The sequence below is a fragment of the Trachemys scripta genome, chromosome 1 (assembly GCF_013100865.1).
Source record: "Trachemys scripta elegans isolate TJP31775 chromosome 1, CAS_Tse_1.0, whole genome shotgun sequence".
Classification (NCBI taxonomy): domain Eukaryota; kingdom Metazoa; phylum Chordata; order Testudines; family Emydidae; genus Trachemys; species Trachemys scripta.
In genome coordinates, this window is record NC_048298.1 from 102,091,782 (window position 1) to 102,110,321 (window position 18,540).

The 18,540-nt window shown below is 44.9% G+C and overlaps 1 protein-coding gene across 4 annotated transcripts in view; it reads left to right on the forward strand.

Annotated features, from left to right (window-relative positions):
• Nucleotides 1-18,540, forward strand: part of CREB3L2 (cAMP responsive element binding protein 3 like 2) — a 126,700-nt gene that overhangs the window by 34,483 nt on the left and 73,677 nt on the right. The window lies entirely within an intron of this gene.

Genomic DNA, 18,540 nt, shown 5'->3' on the forward strand with positions numbered 1-18,540 from the left:
GCTGTGCAGCATAATGACAACTCTTGCTGTGCAAATAGTGAGAAAAACGATTTTTGAATTCTGGAAGTACTTGCAGTTGGGGTTGTTGCAGACATGATTGCTGTGCATGGAGAGGCTCATAGAGTATAGTATGTTATGATCAGAACTGACTTATGGGAGATTAAGAAAAAACTAGAACAGGAGTACTTGTGGCACCTTAGACTAACAAATTTATTAGAGCATAAGCTTTCGTGGACTACAGCCCACTTCTTCGGATGCATATAGAATGGAACATATATTGAGGAGATATATATATATATATATATATATATATATATACACACACATACAGAGAGCATAAACAGGTGGGAGTTGTCTTACCTGTCACCTCCTACAAGACAGGCCCAACAAACTTAAGAAAAAACTGGACTAGTTAGGCTTCCTGGCAAGAGAACCCCTACCCTTCTTTTCAACACCCTCAGGATGCCTGGAAGCACTGTGATGTGTTACTTCTGTAGCAGGAAATGTGCCAGTTTCTAGCTGGCTGGCATATGGCAAATTGGACACTAGTAGGCCCTAGCCCTTCCCCTTCAGAGATGTCTGATGTGATTTTAAGTGTCTGCTGGTGTACACGCTAGGAGCATGGACTAAAAGTATATGGTCTCCACAGCAGGAGGACTTGAGTGCCCTCTGCTCTTGGTAGGAGAACTAGAAGTGCCCTCTTTCTAAGGCTCAGAGGTGGTGGCTTAAGGGAGGACAGGCAACAGCATTTCACTCATGAAAGTGAGACACAGTTTAGAACAAAGCATAATGTAGCTGGGGCTGTACAAATATCTTCACTCCGCTCAGGCAAGGTTTCCTAATTCTGATCTGCAGTACTCTCTTCTTGTCAGCCCTAGGACTTCTCCAGAGCAGAGAGAGTCTTCAACATGTACAATGTCCACCTCCAGTATGGAGCACTGAACCCATGTGGCAAAGCTCAGCTCAAGCCAATTTTCCCTTGGAATGTAGAAGGAATTCCTCCATGGTGCGAGACCTTCACATTTCTATTCTTGCAGTGCCAAGTTTGCTTTCTTCTCAGGCTAAGGCCTGGCCCACACTATGGGGGGGTGGGGAGAATTGATCTAAGTTATGCAACTTCAGCTACATGAATAACTTAGCTGAAGTCGACATACTTACCACGGTGTCTTCACTGCAGTAAGTCGACTGCTGACGCCCTCCTGTCGACTCCGCCTGCACTTCTCACTCCGGTGGAATACCGGAGTCGACAGAGTATTCGATTTTTGACGCGATAAAAATCGACCCCCACTGGATCAATCGCTCTGGAGGTAAGTGTAGACATGCCCAAAGGGAGGGAGGAGGCTAGTCTGGTGATGTGAACCAGCCACGGCGAAGCCTTCCCAAAAGTGTGGGGGAGGGGGGGAAGGGGAGTAGGGGCCCCTGTCCCTTCTGCCCGAAACCCTGCACCCAGCCAGGCTAGAAGCTGGAGCAGGCTGGGAGCCATGGACCCTCCACCTGCCTAGGGTGGGGGACCAAGAGCAGCCCCTGGCCCATTTCCCCATTTCCCTGGAACCCTACCCAGGGCAGGTGGAGGATTCCTGGCTCCCCACAGCGGCCCACTCCGGTGTGGGGACGGGGCCTTGGAGCTGCAGCCTGGCCATGGTAAGAGCTGTATGGTCAGGCAACTGTGAGGAGCCGTGGACCCTCCACCTGTCCTGGTTGGGGCACCCGGGGGTGGGAAAACAGGCCGGGGGCTGCTCTCAGGTCTCCCCATCCTGGGCAGGTGGAGGGTCTGTTGCGCAACAGACCCTCCCCGTTGCCTGGGCTCCCCAGCTGGGTTCCAGCCGCCAGCCTGGCCTGGGGGTGGGGGGAAAAGGCGGTGCCTTGGGTGGAAGAGGAGGGGCAGGAGGGCCTGTGGTGAAAAGTGGGAGGACCATGGTCCCTTTGCACACTCCCTCCTCTCCCCCTCTTCCCCATTCTGGCGCCGTTGATCTGAGCACAGGGCTGGGAGCCAGGAATTCTTTAATTGTAGTTTTGCTTCAGATACCAACTCCCACTGTAGCTTTGATTCCTAGATTATAAATCCACGAGACCATTGTGATAATCTTGTCTGACCTTATGTATAACACAGGCTATGGAACATCCCTGAATGAATTTGTGTGAACTAGAGCATGCATACGTACATTCTTTCTCTCATTGTGCAAAGCACTATAGAGTCACATCACAATGAATAGTAAACACAACACACAAGAGTCATTGGCCAGCAATCTTCCTCCACATTTGAGGTCTTCACACAGCCTTGAGAAGTGCTCCATATATCCTCCTGCCCAGTCAGTCACCTTGTCAAAACACATTTTGCCATGGGTGCCAGCTGTAATGGACAGGAAGCACTCATTTCCGCAAAACTTCCTGCAGCAATCTCCCTGCACTCATCCTCCCACATTACTTCTAGGGGAATTCTGCACCAAAAAATTAAAAATTCTGCATACAATATTTCAAAATTTTGCAAATTTTATTTTTCAAAATAACACTACATAATCATGCCAATTTCTATTTTTATTTTGGTAATTTATTTCAAAATACCTGCCAGAAAGTATGTCTGTAATATTACAGACACAAACAAAAATTCCCCCTGCCCAGAAGTAGAGAGTTAAAGAAACCCCTATGGCAGCCCAGTTCCTGCTTCTGTCCCCTCCCTCCCTCCCAGAACCCAGCTGGGGGCACAGACACTCATGCCCCCCCAGCCCAGCCACTGTCACTCCCTACCCAGCCCAGCCACTCTTACCGCCTCCCCTCAGAGCCCCGCCGAGGCCCCCACCAGCCCAGACACTCTCATCCTCTACCCCCCAGGGATCTAGAGGGAGAAACACCCTGATGCTGGGTCTCAGTCTTGCACAGTTTCCTCTGTCCTTCAGGGTGTGCTGGGAACTGCAGCTGCCGGAAACCCTCAAGCTCCTTCCGCCTCCCTCTGGCAGTGTCTTCTGTTTGCAAGCTGGGCTCTGCTGGTCCAGTGGCTCCTAGTGGTGGCCAACATTTCTGCAGCCCATTTCGGGGTAGGAGGGAAAGGAATTCTGCGTGCACAATATTAATTTATGCCAAGTGGCGCTGAATTCCCCCAGGAGTACCACATATCCAGCAAACTCAAGTTTTCTTTATCTGATTGTTTTGATGATATGTTATGCTGTAAATTCAGGCAATCACTTCCAAATTAGTCATGACAAGACAAACAGTAGAGGACTGAGACTCATGCTGTTTGTAAAATGACTTAATATTAAACAGTACCTTGTTCAAGCACTAATTGTCAAGGCAATTGACTTGGACTTTCCAGATTTGCGGACTCACAAGCAGTCTGACTTTTCTTCATGATTTCAAAGAGATGCTGTTCTGATATGATGGGGAGTTGATCCTTCCAGAAGGCTGACATAGAATCATAGAATATCAGGGTTGGAAGGGACCTCAAGAGGTCATCTAGTCCAACCCCCTGCTCAAAGCAGGACCAATTCCCAACTAAATCATCCCAGCCAGGGCTTTGTCAAGCCGGGCCTTAAAAACCTCCAAGGAAGGAGACTCCACCACCTCCCTAGGTAACACATTCCAGTGTTTCACCACCCTCCTAGCGAAATAGTTTTTCCTAATATCCAACCTGGACCTCCCCCACTGCAACTTGAGACCATTGCTCCTTGTTCTGTCATCTGCCACCACTGAGAACAGCCGAGCTCCATCCTCTTTGGAACCCCCCTTCAGGTAGTTGAAGGCTGCTATCAAATCCCCCCTCATTCTTCTCTTCTGGAGACTAAACAATCCCAGTTCCCTCAGCCTCTCCTCATAAGTCATGTGCTCCAGACCCCTAATCATTTCCGCTGCCCTCCGTTGGACTCCTTCCAATTTTTCCACATCCTTCTTGTAGTAGCCAATCAGAACTTAGTAATAGCCAACATAAAGGCCAAACTGTGAAAAAAGAAATGACCAGCAAGTACCTTCAGAATCTGTTACAATGTCAACTGAAAGTCTGTGAAACACAAGTGAAATTCAAGAAAATGATTGAACGAAAGTTGCAAGCTGCTGACCTCCGCATGGGGCACATAGATGAAATAGAGTACAAAATCTCCTGCTACGTTAGAGAGACCATGGATGAACTCCTGGGCAAACGGATCCTAAAGAAGAAACTTTGGATCATGAAGATTATAGAGTTATATGATCCATGAAGGAAGCTAAGAGCACAAAGGAAGATGGATGAAACCCCAAGACAGCAATATTCCCGTGTGACACAAGAAATAGAAGCAGTGATTAAAGTGGCAAAAGAAGATTGGCTTGAACAATACTGCATCAATATACAGAACTCTTTTGCAGCAAATGTCACTAGTAAGGCCTACCAAACCATCAAGACTTTCGAAAGGTTTCTCGGGCAGGAAAAATATCATTTCACCCAACACTTGGGGTAAGTGTTGCTGAGACATGTATAATACGAGATAAATGAATTCTAAGCTGGACGTGAAGGAGGCAGAGGGGGTCTAGAAGCTCAACATTTCCTGGTGAACCACCTCATATGGTTGATGAAGTTGAGGATGCAGTACGGACTCTGAAAAGCCATAGTCTCTGGAGTGGATAACGTAGAAGCAGAACTAATTAAAAGAGGTCGAGAGGCACTCATCTGGACATCCATTAGCTTATCAATTAGAGCATAATTTTTAGAAAAACATCTAATCTTTGACTGAAAAATTTCCAGTGATGGAGAATACACCCCAGCTCTTGGTAAGTTGTTCCAATGGGTTAATTACTCTCATGTTCAAAATTTATCCCTTATTTCTAGTCTGAATTTGTCCAACTGGTGGTTCTTGCTATACCTTGTTTGCTGCACTGAAGAGACCTCTATTTCAAATTTTTTTCCCGTGTACTTATAGACTGTGATCAAGTCCGCACTTAACTTTCTGTTTGTTAAACCACTTAAGTCAGCCTCTGACTCATTTTCTCCATCTGGAAAATAGGGATAATACTTACATGCCTCATGGGTATGTTTGTGTGGATTAATTATTGAAGAGACAAAGGTCCTAGTAGTGTTACAATGGAGCTTCTGCTACAGTATGTGTCTTATAGCTTTTGTTTTTATTGGCTGTGGAAAAACCAACACAAATGAAACTTAACGGAGGCCTATAGAACTGTGCATGGCCAGGATGAATTAAGTATTGCTGTAATGGGAAGTTCGGCACCATTTATAGAACAAACAAAGGAAAAAGGATTATGCACAATGTGTTCCTTATAACCGCAGTCACTGCTGTGGATACAGAACTGAAGTAATTGCTACTGGATGAGCAGCTGCTATGAGATTCCTATGGCACCTGTTCTGTGACTGAAATGTTCACGTTACAAATAATGCTGTAACAAGTGGATCCCTAAGTTGGTGGTCTCGGTGGAAGGCAAAGATTAAATGGACTGACCTGCCCCTTCCTAGATGAAGATAACCTCTTATGGTTAGAAATCTGGGTGCAGAAAGGAAGCTCATACTGCCGGTCTGTGCTTATATCTGGTTTTTGTGAATCAAGCTTCAGTTTTCCATGCTTCCCATCCAACACCTGAACGTACTTTACCCATCTCAGTGTGTGCTTGTGTTTGCAGCACTGTCTGTGGAAGTGCCACACTTTTGTGGTTGCAATATGCAGGGATCTGGAGGGGCATTGCAGCTGAAGTGGAAACTTCAGATGCAATTGTAGTGCTAGAGCTGGTCTCTGGGGAGGAGGCTGTTCAGAAACAATCCAGTTTCATTTTTATTTAAAAGAAAAAGGAGATCTGGAGAGGGGTATTGGAGGAAATGAAGCTTCAATTTCCCCTGCAAAGTTGGAATTGGTTTTTAAACCACTTTTAAAAACCCCCAAACAAAACAAAAAAACAAAAACCCAAGGCTGCAGAACAGCTGGGAGGAAGTGATGGAACCACATAGGATACATTGTAGGTTCCTTAAACAGAATATGTCCTGATTTGACACTAAAGGCCAGACACACAGTGCAAAGGCTATCCCTGAGGGGAAAAGCAAGCAAGAACTATAACAAAGACTATATCGATACTAGGGAATTTTACCCCAAGGTTCCTATCAGTGCTCTAGCTATGCTAATTATAGCACCATTGAGGATTCTGTTGGCAAAACTGCCAGGGAAGACCAAAGGCCAAAGGTTGCTTGGCTTTGTTTGCAGGGCTGTGCAAGCCAGCAACTTGACTCTGTCTTGAAACAATTAAGGGCTGGCTAATGATGTGACTAGAGGATTAGTTTTAGGGCTAGAAACTGTACGTTTATAACCCTGACTTGAGAGCTGAAGTTTTGTGTCTGTATGTTGTCTTTTGGTTTTATTTAGGTCGTATTTTTATTAATTACGAAACTCAATCCAATTCAATTGAAGAATTCCACATGGGACCTTACCCTGGGTGCATTAGCGACCAAGGTGTTGTCGAAGTATTTTTTATAACTTGGAAGACTCTCATTGTTACCTGCACATCTACCAACGTGATAATATGCCATCATGTGCCAGCAATGCCCCTCTGCCATGTACATTGGTCAAACCGGACAGTCTCTACGTAAAAGAATAAATGGACGCAAATCAGACGTCAAGTATTATAACATTCAAAAACCAGTTGGAGAACACTTCAGTCTCCCTGGCCACTCGATTGCAGACCTAAAAGTTGCAATATTACAACAAAAAAACTTCAAAAACAGACTCCAACAAGAGACTGCTGAATTGGAATTAATTTGCAAATTGGACACCATTAAATTAGGCTTGAATAAAGACTGGGAGTGGATGGGCCATTACACAAAATAAAACTATTTCCCCATGCTTATTTCTCTCCACACACACACCCCCCCTCCCCCCCGCCAGTTCGTCATACCTCCTTGTCAATTGCTGGAAATGGGCCATTTTCATTACCACTACAAAGTAGTTGTAGTTGTTGTTGTTGTTTTTTTTTTTTTTTCTCCTGCTGATAAAAGCTCACCTTAACTGATCACTCTCCTTATAGTGTGTATATTAACACCCATTGTTTCATGTGGTGTGTGTGTGTGTGTGTGTGTGTGTGTGTGTGTGTAATATATATAATCCTCCTACTGTATTTTCCACTACATGCATCCAATGAAGTAGGCTGTAGCCCACTAAAGCTTATGCTCAAATAAATTTGTTAGTCCCTAAGGTGCCACAAGTACTCCTGTTCTTTTTGCAGATACAGACTAACACAGCTGCTACTCTGAAACCTCTCATTGTTATAACCTCTTGGAACTTTAAAATTGAAAGCTGTTTTATTCCTTCAGTCTTGCTCACACTGATTTATTGAGTTACTTGTGAGCACTAAGCTCCTAGTTTCTTAGAAAAATAGTGTTGAAACTTCTAATGTATTAAAAAAAATAAAATAAAAAGAATTTCTAAGAGTTGCATGGACTTTTCCAAAAGAGAGTTTTTTTTATATAAAGCAGATGTTAAGATAACTAAGATTTTTGGGTCCTCCCATCTTGAAGGTGTCCCTTCACAGCCCACAATCTCCAAATTGGACTTGGACATGAGACTAATAATAGTCCAGGTGGTCTGGGAGTGCTTCATTATAATAGCCTGCCTTCATAGCTGTACCCAACCCCCAGCATGTATCTTACAATTAAAAAAAAATTGAGACGGGCTGAGACAGTGGAAGCAAAAGTGTGCAATCATAGGAGGATGTGTGCGCTCAGTCCCAGACATTCCTTTTTGCTGGAGAATACAGAGTGGTGTTTTGAACGCCACCTGGAACCCTGCCAGCTCTCCCGCCCCATGGAATGCATTCTGTCTGGGCGTCTCAGCAATCAGGGAACCAGGGAGGGGAAGGTGGAGGCAGGCAGGCATTCCAGGGTTTTGGGTCCAATGCTTGCATTGCTTTTCTTTCGCCATGAGGAATCTGGAAAGTAACTTCTCTTCCTAGTCTTTAGTCTCCACGGTCCCTTGTTACTGACCCAAATTCTTCTTTATCTCATACAAACCTGGTGTAAGTAAACACCCCTGTTCTTAGTTCCCAGTAGCTTGTGTGTGTGTGTGGTGGTTTTTTTTTTTAACAGCATATAGAAAGTCTCACTTTTTTGTCACCTAGCTTGTTTACCTTGGAAAAGAGTTTCAGAAATTGTTCATGAAAAGGAAATTAACCACACCTCACCTTAAATGGGAGCTTGTTGGGCCCAAGACTTGACCTGGCTCTCTTTTGCCGTATAATCTGCGTGCACAGTCTATTCTTTGTTTGTGTGAGGGATGTTTTTAAAATAAATTCTTCAGTATTTCCTTTGGGATGGGGGAGAGAGGAGAAGAGCTGAGTTGAAGCCAGCAGCTCAGCTCTTGAGACCCTATTCAAATAAAATGTGTGAGCATAATGTTCAACTAAAAACTGTCAGAGAAATGGATTTTGGTTTAATCCTGCTAAGGGGCATATTGTTAATGCACATATCACCGCAGGGTGAGTCTTAAATGGTGACAGTGGTATGGATGGGTCTGGTACGGTACTGAGATAGGGCTGTAGCTTTATTGCAGTGAATAATGGGAAATACTTCCCCCCCCCCCCCCAAAGGTCTCGGAATAACTGCAGAGAATACATGTTGCAGATGTAGTTTCTTTAAAGTCAGCCTGTTTGCATATCTGACAGGTTTCTTTTCACCAGGCTTCAGACTCCTTACCTGCAGAATACAGCTCCTTCTAGTGGTGTCATTGGGATAATAAAAGCTGTATTTGCTCAGCTTATATATGAAAAAGTCAACAGCCATAAGACGCCATTCTTGATGCATGCTTTGGCTGTGGTAAAAATACATATAATTAGATTCAGGAGGTTACTTACCTGTAATTTGGCAGTTCTTTGAGATATGTGGTTCCTCTCTGTATTCCACTGAGGGGCTTATGCATGCTTACCATGCATCCAGAGCCAGAGAATTTAAAAGTAGTAGTGTCCCTTGGTCAGTACATGCACCCTGAACTCACCTCACGGTTTCTTCTGAGGTGATAAAGGGTGGGGCGGACCAATCACGTCTCCAGTTCCTTCTCCGCTGCAAATCAACAGATCTGCAGCAGAGAGGAAGGAGGGCAGACAGTGGAATACAGATAGGGACCGCATATCTCGAAGAACCTCCAGTTCCAGGCAAGTAATCTCCTCCCCCTCTTTGAGTGATGGTCCCTATTGTACTCCACTGAAGGTGACTATCAAGCAGTACCTAAGTCAGTAGAGGGTGTGAGGATGTAGATGGGAGAATTGAGTGGCGGATAGCTGCACCAAAGGAGGCATTCACCGCTGAGTAATGCACCAAGATGTAATGAGTAGTGAAGACTAACTGAACTCTACATGGCCACTCTAGAGGAAAGGAGGGCCCACCATCATGGCCCTGAGCTTGCCAACTGAGCTTGCCAACGTGATAGCCACCAGGAAGGCGACTTTCATGGACAGGAGGGACAGTGAACACGACACCAACGGCTCATAAGGTGGTTTTGTTAACATAAATAGGATCAGGTTGAGATCCCATTGGGGAGTGATGGGCTGTACAGGTGGGAAGGTTCTAATGAGGCCCTTCCAAATCTAACAGTCAGTGTGGTGGTAAGGAGGGCTGCTCCACAGGGGACATGGAAGGCACTAATTGCTGCTGTATGGACTTCGATAGAACTAAGGCAAAGACCCGACGCCTTCAAGGATAGTAGTAGTCTAGGAACAGGGGAATCCCCACTGCTTCTGGGGAAAGTCCTTTGCGTTCCGCCCAGCAGGCAATGTGTGTCCACTTGGCTCAGTAACTACGCTTAGTGGAGTTCTTCCTGCTGCTGGAAAGGATATTTTGTACCTGTGATGAACGTGTCCATTCCAGAGATGTCCATCCAAATACCATGCTCTAAGGTGAAGGTACCCATGGATTGGGATGGCTGATGCCACTGTTACGTTGTCATTAGGTCAGGTGGAGCAGGGAGGGAAATTAGGGTGTGTGCAGATATGCAAAGGAGATTGAGAAACCAAAACTGTCTGGACCAGTGTGGGGCTATCAGGTTGACTGTTGCTTTGTCCCGTCTGATGTTGTGTAGTACCCATGGTAGGAGCAGGAAAGGAGGCAAGGCATAATTGAGTTGATCCGACCAGGGGAGGATGAGGGCATCACCCTGAGTGCTGCTCCAGACCCCCTCATGAGCAGAATGTGCTGCATTTTCTGCTCACTGAGGACACAAAGAGGTCTCTGGTTTGAGTTCCCCGTTTGTTGAAGATGGCCTGTAGTAACAGTCACGGAGTTCCTGCTTGTGGTTGATGCTGAACTGTCTGCTGAGCGAATTCAGTTACATTCAGTGTCCCTGAGAGAGAGGCTGCACACAAGATTATCTTGTGGTTGATGCACCAGTTCAAAAGGTGATTACTTCTGAGCACAGAGCTGGCGACGTCGTGCCCCCCTGTTCGTTGATGTAGCACACCGTCGTGGCATTGTCCAACATGATGAGAGCCTGGCATGCCCTTCTTACAGCTCAGAGCTCCAGAACATTGATATGCATTCTGGATTCCTGAGAGGTCCACGTTCTCGGAGTCATATGTCCATCTATCTGCACTCCACAACCCAGAAGGGAGGCATTGGTGATCTTTCCTTTCAGGAAAGGGGCACAGAAAGGGAACTCCTGCACAGATTTCATGAGGCTCCTTCCATCATTGGAGCATGTGGTCCATGGTGTGATGAGTTGGTGAAAAAACTTTCTGGATGCAGCGAAGGTGGTGACGTATGTGCATGAGGCCATGCGACCTAGAGGGAGAAACAAGTCCTGGCCACGACCAACGGATTGTCAGTTACACGAGTTATAAGTTCTTGCAGAGTCTAGAATTTATCCTGTGGTAGGTAGGCTCAAGGTGTGACTGGGTTGATGGCAGCCCCTATGAAGTCAAGGCACTGCATAGGTTTTAAGGTTAACTTTTTGGAGGTGTGTAAATGCCCAGGGAATGCAGAGTAGCTCTGGAATCCGTGTGGGTGTGGAGGGAATCGTCTGTTTTTTGGTTAAAAAGATGGGGCTCATCGAAAGGGAGGTCATCTATGGTATTTTGTATCTTCCTGGGGAAATCAGGAGTGGAGCCATGATTCCTGTCGTCGCATAACTGTACCCAGGGCCACGGACCGCGAAGAAGTGTCTATCGCATCCAGAGCTGATTTGAAGCACAGTCCTTGCCACCAATTTATCCTTGTCTGCTTGTTTGGAAATGGTCCTGATCTTGCTGTGGTAGTTTTTCAGCAAATTCATCCTTTTTACAGTAGTTTAGGAGATCATATTTGGTGAGCAATGAATGCCTGGTAGTTTGAGATCCTGAACTGAAGGCCCACCGATGAGAATATTTTACGGCAGTGCTTAATTTGTGCCAGGACTGAGCCCTGGCGCCTCGGGGCTTGCTGCGTCAGTTATGAAAGTAAAAAAAAAAAAAATTGCGTGAGCCCCAACACCTCTTTCATTACAGATTAAGCACTGCCTTATGACCCAAAAGTTCCAATTTCCGTTCCTCCTTATCTGATGGAGTGGCGCATAGATGCTGCTTCCTGGAACGCTCAGTCAGTGCTTAGACCGCAAGAGAGTTGGGAGGGGAATGTGAGAACAGAAATTTAGACCCCTTAGCAGGCACATAATACTGTCTTTCAGACTCCTTGGGAGCATGTGCCAAACTCTCCTGGACAGCTCGAATATAGCCTTTTAATGGGTAGTGTACTCTACCTGGTGCCGATGAATGCAGGATGTCCAGGACCTGGTGTTGGGTATCTTGTACCTCCTCCAGTGGGATGTGATGCCATCAGGGGATGAAGGGGATGCCAAACCAAGTGCCGCATCTGGAGAAGAAGATAGAAATGTCTCCTGCTCAGTAGGTGCTATTGGAACTGGGCTGAGCGGTTCTTTCTCTATCACTGCTTCTGAGCATCTGCTGGAAGGCGCGCAGGACAGTGTAATGGAAGAAGTCTCCCTTGCTGAATGTGCAGGTTCTGACGGCGGGTATTGTGGCCAAGGACCCCAATATGGCCTCCATGATGGATATTGCGGAGGACCCCAGGGCATAGGAAACCAATGGCAAAGGATGCTTCTCTTACGGGGTGCCAATGGTGTCGATTCTATCCCTGGTACTGGCGGATCCGTCCTCTTGTGGGGGCTCTTCTCATGCTTATGAGGCTTGGCACGAGCTCTCACCATGACTGGAAGTAGTGGAAGGAGTCTTGAACGAAGTCTCACGGCCATGCTTCCTGGCCTCCCGTCTAGGCCCTGGCGTGGTGTCCATAGTGGGGGTACCATCAGTGGTGAATTTGGACTCTGTAACTCTTCGTTGTTTCAGGCCAATGCACGGGGGGCCCCCGGCCTGCATCCGAATGAGGCATCATGGTAACTTCCATGAGATATCTCTTGAGGCCAAGAGCCCAACCTTCTCCAGGGAAGGACTGGTAGAGGCTGCACCTGGATGTGACATAGCTCTCCCCCAAGCAGTAGAGATGGCATTGGTGTTCATCACTGACCGAGATGGAACGTGGGCAGGAGGCACAGATTTTAAAGCAGGGGGGCTTCGGCATAGTTCAGTACCTGTGCATGGGTACTAACGGGGAGGATGGGTGCCAGAGACAAAACAGGCCCCCAAACTAACTATTCTACTCTCAAACTACTAGAAATGATCCAAAAGTAGCAAAAATATGTAAAAATTACACCTCTACCCCGATATAACGCTATCCTCCGGAGCCAAAAAATCTTACCACATTATAGATGAAACCGCGTTATATCGAACTTGCTTTGATCCGTCAGAGTGCGCAGCCCCGCCCCCCAGAGCACTGCTTTACTGCGTTATATCCGAATTCATGTTCTATCGGGTCGGGTTATATTGGGGTAGAGGTGTATATACAAGGTTGTTAGAAAAAGTGTGTCACAAGCAAGCGGACACCAATCGTTCTGACACGGACCATGTGGCAGTGAGAAGGAATGGAGATGCAGTTGGTCCACCCTGCCATTTATCACATTGCACAAAACCAAGGGGCGAGTTCAGGACAAGTGCATGGACCAATGGAGGCTACAACTTTTAAATTCTCTAGCTCTCTGATGCGCAAGCATAAACCCCTCCGTGGAATACAATAGTGACCATCACTCATAGACCAGAGACTCATAGACTTTAAGGTCAGAAGCAATCCCAATGATCATGTAATCTGACCTTCTGCACATTGCAGGCCACAGAACCTCACCCACCCACTTCAGTAATAGACCCCTAACTTCTGGCTGAGTTACTGAAGTCCTCAAATCATGATTCAAAGACTTCAAGTTAGTCTCCACCATTTACACTAGTTTTAATCTGTAAGTGCCCCATGCTAAGTGGGCATGAGTTAGCCATAATTTAAAGTGGATGTTTGCTTACTCAGTTTTCAGTTATCTATCTGGTGGTTGGTTGGTAACCTGTGAAAAATGAGCTTGGGTACGTCTGCCCTGCTCTCAGTGAATATGCATCCATATGACTAAGACCACCATCGTAATTGGCACCTCTTTGGGCATTCTCAGCAGAGAGTAATTAGGCGAGGAACCTGAAGTACCTTTCTGCGCCTACAGATTATCCCTACAAGGAGAACTCGGATATGTCTGTAGAGGAAGCTTGCCTTGTTTTTGCCTCTGCTCTTTGATCACATTGATAGCTTCAGTCTCCAGGGACTGGGAATCCAGCTACTTTCATGAGCACTAAAGATTGAGTGAAGGGAGAATGGACAGACATGTCTCCCTTATCTTTTTTTTTTTTTATTATTTATTTATTTATTTTTATTTTGCTAATGTTTTTGGTGTATCCCTCATTTTGGGTCTCTCTGGCACCGCCGTTCTTAGCAGATCACTCTCTGCCACCTTCAGTGCTATAGCTGTCCTGAGTGCTGCCTGGGAGCCTCTCTGCATTTCCTTTTAACAATCTGAAGTTAATTTCTTTGCTAAATAAAAATAAAGTGCATAAACAGACCCTTTAAATCTGCCTAGTGATTATTTCAGATGTGGCATTCCTCATGGGACAGACAGAGGTATGAAATGCCTATGGTTTATAGTCAATTTGCTTATTTATTCCTTCCATTGTAGCTATTATGATGTATGATGTCAGTGCTGACTAATAATAGGACACTTTGTCTACAATGGCGCCATTGAGGGGACAGTATGAAAACTCCCTTTGGGCTCTGTTCCCACAGCTACCCAGTGAGTGCTTTTTGTTAGTGTCAAATGTAGGATCCTGCCCATGTATAAGTGCCATCTTTCTAATACTCCTCTCCCTTCCTTGATTTTTTTCCCAAAAGTGTTTATTTGCAGACCTGCTTAAAAAATGATCAAGTCTGGAGCACTAAAATTTTAAAACCATACCAGGCTACCCTCATTTTTCTTTCATCTTTTTTATTTTTAAAAGGGAATCTAATTTGAATTGCAGTTTATAGGGAGGGGACTTCCCATTTTGAATTAATATTCCAAGTTCCATTCTGACTGGCTTATGTACCCCTTCCAAAGGGAGTAAATAATGAGATACAGACATAACTTTAGCTTCTGCATCACGAACCAGATATCGGAACAGTTTAGGAAGGGGTCACCAGTAATATATCCCACCTCTACTTTACTCCCACCCTTGCAACTAGTAAAAGGCTGTAGGGGGTGGTTATGTTTAGTTAGATGGGCTGTTTAAATCCTATTCTCTCCATCTGTTAGACATTTCAAAGCCACGTTGCGTGTCCCTGTAAAGCTTAGATTGGAGGAGGCTTGTGTAACAAGATTTTTTTGTATATTTTTGTTTTGGGATCCCTCCATAATTTGGGTCACTTTTATGTAATATCTGTTGATCTACTAGATAATTTTAACTAAATAATTTTTGCCACACAAACTGGGACGCTTAAATGTGGTGGTTGGTGTAGAGTAGTCCTCTGCTAATGTTTCCATAAGGGGAAATACTGTTCTTCATCACTCTCCACTCCTTTCCTTGGATCTTAGCCACTGGTGTTCCACATCTAGGCATACAAGTGAGCAGGTAGGACTGTAGAACAGGTAGGACTGGGTCATGGAAATCCAAGACCTGCTGCGTTCTACATCAGGAAATAAATCTTCTCACAAAACACAATCAACCTGTGGAACTCATTGCCAGGGGATATTGCGAAGGTCAGACGAGTGAAAGGGCTCAAAGGAGAACTAGATAAGTTCATGGAGGGCAGTTCTGTCAATGGCTATTAGCCAAGATGGTCAGAGAAGTAACCCCCTGCTCTGGATGTCCCTAAACCGCTCTGACTGCCAGAAGTGGGGACTGGACACCAGGGAATGAGAACAATCAATAACTGCCCTGTTCTGTTCATTCCCTCTGAAGCATTTGGCACCATCCTCTGTTGGAAGTCAGGCTATTGGGCTAGATGGACCATTGGTCTGACCCATTATGGCCATTCTTATGGGACTGGTCCAGACTAAGTCCAATCATCCTACTCTTACTGAAGGCCTGCTTTTTTTTTTTTTTTCTTCTTCAGGGATGCTAAGCCATCTCTAACTTCAGTATAAATCAGTGGGAGTTGTGGGTGCTCAGCATCTGTGAAAATCAGATTTTAGGAGTCAGAGAATATCCTGAGTCCACAACACACAGAGAAGGAAAAGTCAGTTTGATCTTTGGTTTACAAAATCCACATTATCTTCTAAAGGCTGCCTGTGAAATGACCAAAGTAATGATAACGTTCAGATATCCAGGAGTCCTTTCAGGATCCTTCTGGCTGAAGTGCTTTACAGACTAAACACAGGAATCATTTGCAGGCATTGCTTTCTGTTTTAACTTTTTTTAATGGAAAAAGCAGAGTGATGGTGGGATTTTCAAAGATGACCAACTGCTGTTGAAATTCAGCGGGGCTGGGCACCTAACTCTTCAGTTCCTTTGAAAAATACCAATTTTAAGCTATAATTTTCTAATATTCTATACTGCTGCCTTCTGTGAACCTATTTCTTACTGTTCTGAATTTCAGTGGTTTGTGGTTATTGCTACATCTCTATTTTCAGGCAGTTCCATCCATGTCAGTAAGTAGCAGTTTCAGGATCACTTCTCTGCTTGGATTATTTGCTTTCTGGATGTTAGTTTTTTCTCTTGTAAATGAAAGAACCTTCTTGATACATTTGCCTGTATACCTTACATAACAGTCTTCTGGGTAAAGTCACTGGTGAATTTCAAATATCTCAGGAGTCCTGTAATGTTTCATTTCTCTTCCAGGCCAGATGGTCTGTAGCAGATGCCCGCAGGCTGCAGAACAGTTACAGTGATACTGTGTGTGTGTGTGTGTAAAATAAATATATAGATATAGATAGTATAAAAAGATCTATAGTAATTATAAAGTGATTGGAGAGAGAGACAGCATGCGCAGTGGCACTGCAAGTTTCCGTTGTACTATCCTGGCAACGTGCCTTAGCCTTTACCTAAAGCCAAACATGTGTACGGCTTGTTGCATACTGGTCTGTGGGGATGTGAATTGTAGAGAGCTCTAACTGCTTGTGTAGACTCTGCTGCTGGGAACTAAAAGGTACCTAATGTGCCTTAATGTTGTCTTGTTTGAAACAGGATTACATCAGTGCTAGCTAACTGCTCCAGTCTCATTCAACCTTGAACCTTTCAGTTCCAAAAAACACTCCCTTCTCCCACCCCGGCAGGCACTCTTCCACCTGTCTGGACAGATTTGTTTTGTCTCCTCCATCAGATGTGAATCTGATCTCCTGGGGAAATGATTGTTGAAGATAATGGTGCTGGGTGCTACACCAGTTTGATGATGATCCATTCAGGGATTCATACAATTATCTATTGTCGCTGGTTTACAATGTGTACTTCGTAACCAAAGTGGTGGTGGAAAATCATTCTCTTTTTTTTTTTTTTTTTTTTTTTTTATTTATTAACTCTGTTTCAGTCACCATTCCTTCAGTCAGGAAAGACTTCATGGGAAATTATCTAGGATTTTTAGAGCTAGTCCATGTTGTCCCTTAATTTCCTTGAGTCTGATGTTCCTGTTTGGTCCCTTTCTCCACCTTGATGCCTAAGTGCTCTGCTCTCCCTGGTGCTAGGGAACAAAAGGCCAAGATGAAGAATTTAACTATAGTTGCCATCTTGAGTGCTCCATATAACTCCTGTTAGTGTAGTCTCTGAGCTCCTCACAATCTTCAGTGTATTTCTCCTTGAAACACCCCTGTGAGATGGGGAAGTATTATCACCCCCATGTTACAGATGGGGAACTGAGGCACAGAGAGACTCAAAGCTTGCCCAAGGTCACACAGGAAGTCTGTGGTGGAGCATAGACCCAGCTCTCCTGAGTCCCAGGTTAGAACCCTAATCACTACTAGACCATATTACTTCTCTTAGTTATTCAGAGCCTTTCCCACTGAGCTAATGGAAACAATGATTTTCTTTTTTTAAAGTCTGGCACGTCCCAGCTAATGGCTGGCTTCTGATGATGAAGACATGTCTGTTATGGCATCATGGCATGGACCCAGAAGCAGACGTGGTGTGAGGGTTTCAGTGGCAAAGATCTGACTAGAGAGGAGGAAACCTGTTGAAACTACGGCTAGATCTTTCAGAGGGGCCGAGCACCCATAGTTTAATCTGACCTACGGGTGCTCAGCATTCATGGGAATGTAGATCATAATGCAGAGAATAAGGTAAAAATAGAATTTGTATTCATTGCAAGATCTCTTAAAAATACAACTGCTGTTATTGTCATCTTTCACAATGACAAATAATTATCTCCTCCCCCACCTTACATCTTCTCGTGCACTCTCTCTCTCTCTCCCTCTTCTCTCCCCTCCCCCCTCCAGACACTCAGTCAGAGCATGAGCAGCCTTTAACTGTGGCTTCCTGAGTCTGGGTTTTCATTGCCCAGGGTAATGGGTGATTATATGTGCATGTGCTTATGCAGTGTCTACAGCTTCTTCCTTCTTCTCTGTTGTCACTACTAACCCAGCAAATCTTTTTGGTCATCTTGAGACCACCCTGACTTCAGTAGATAAGATTAATTTAATAACAAAGCTCTAAGTGCCAGTGAAATAAGATGTATGTTTTGCGTGTGTGTGTAGGACTTTAGTGTATGTGTCAGCTGGGGTGAAATTGTGCTTTCTCAGCATTGCAGACCAACTCTGCCTTCCGGGGGCTGAAACTCCCTTACCTGTACTCTCTGCCTCTCCTCATTCCTATTGAATAATGTGGCTTGTTTTGACAGTTCCACCCTAATTTATAAAAATAAGGGGAGCTTTCGCACTAAAGCAAAATAAGATTTATTTTTTAAATTCCTTAACTAATCTTGTGTGTGTGGTTTAGTAAGAGTTCTCTCGCTTGTATTTAATACATCATTGAAGTAACTTATCTTTTTATTATGATCTCTGTCATGGAAATCTTTCTGATTCTGAGGACTCAACATCATGACTTCACTTTTAGGGATTTGATGTGCTGTGGGGATGGGGGGAGGGAAGCCGAGACACATGCTGGTTTGGTGATTAGCAAACCTGGTAAGAGAAACTATTAAATATGTGACTGATAAATGGGTTCTTTATTTGAAAGTTGTCCCTTGGTATGAAAGTCTCTCATGATTTCTCTCAGCCTTTC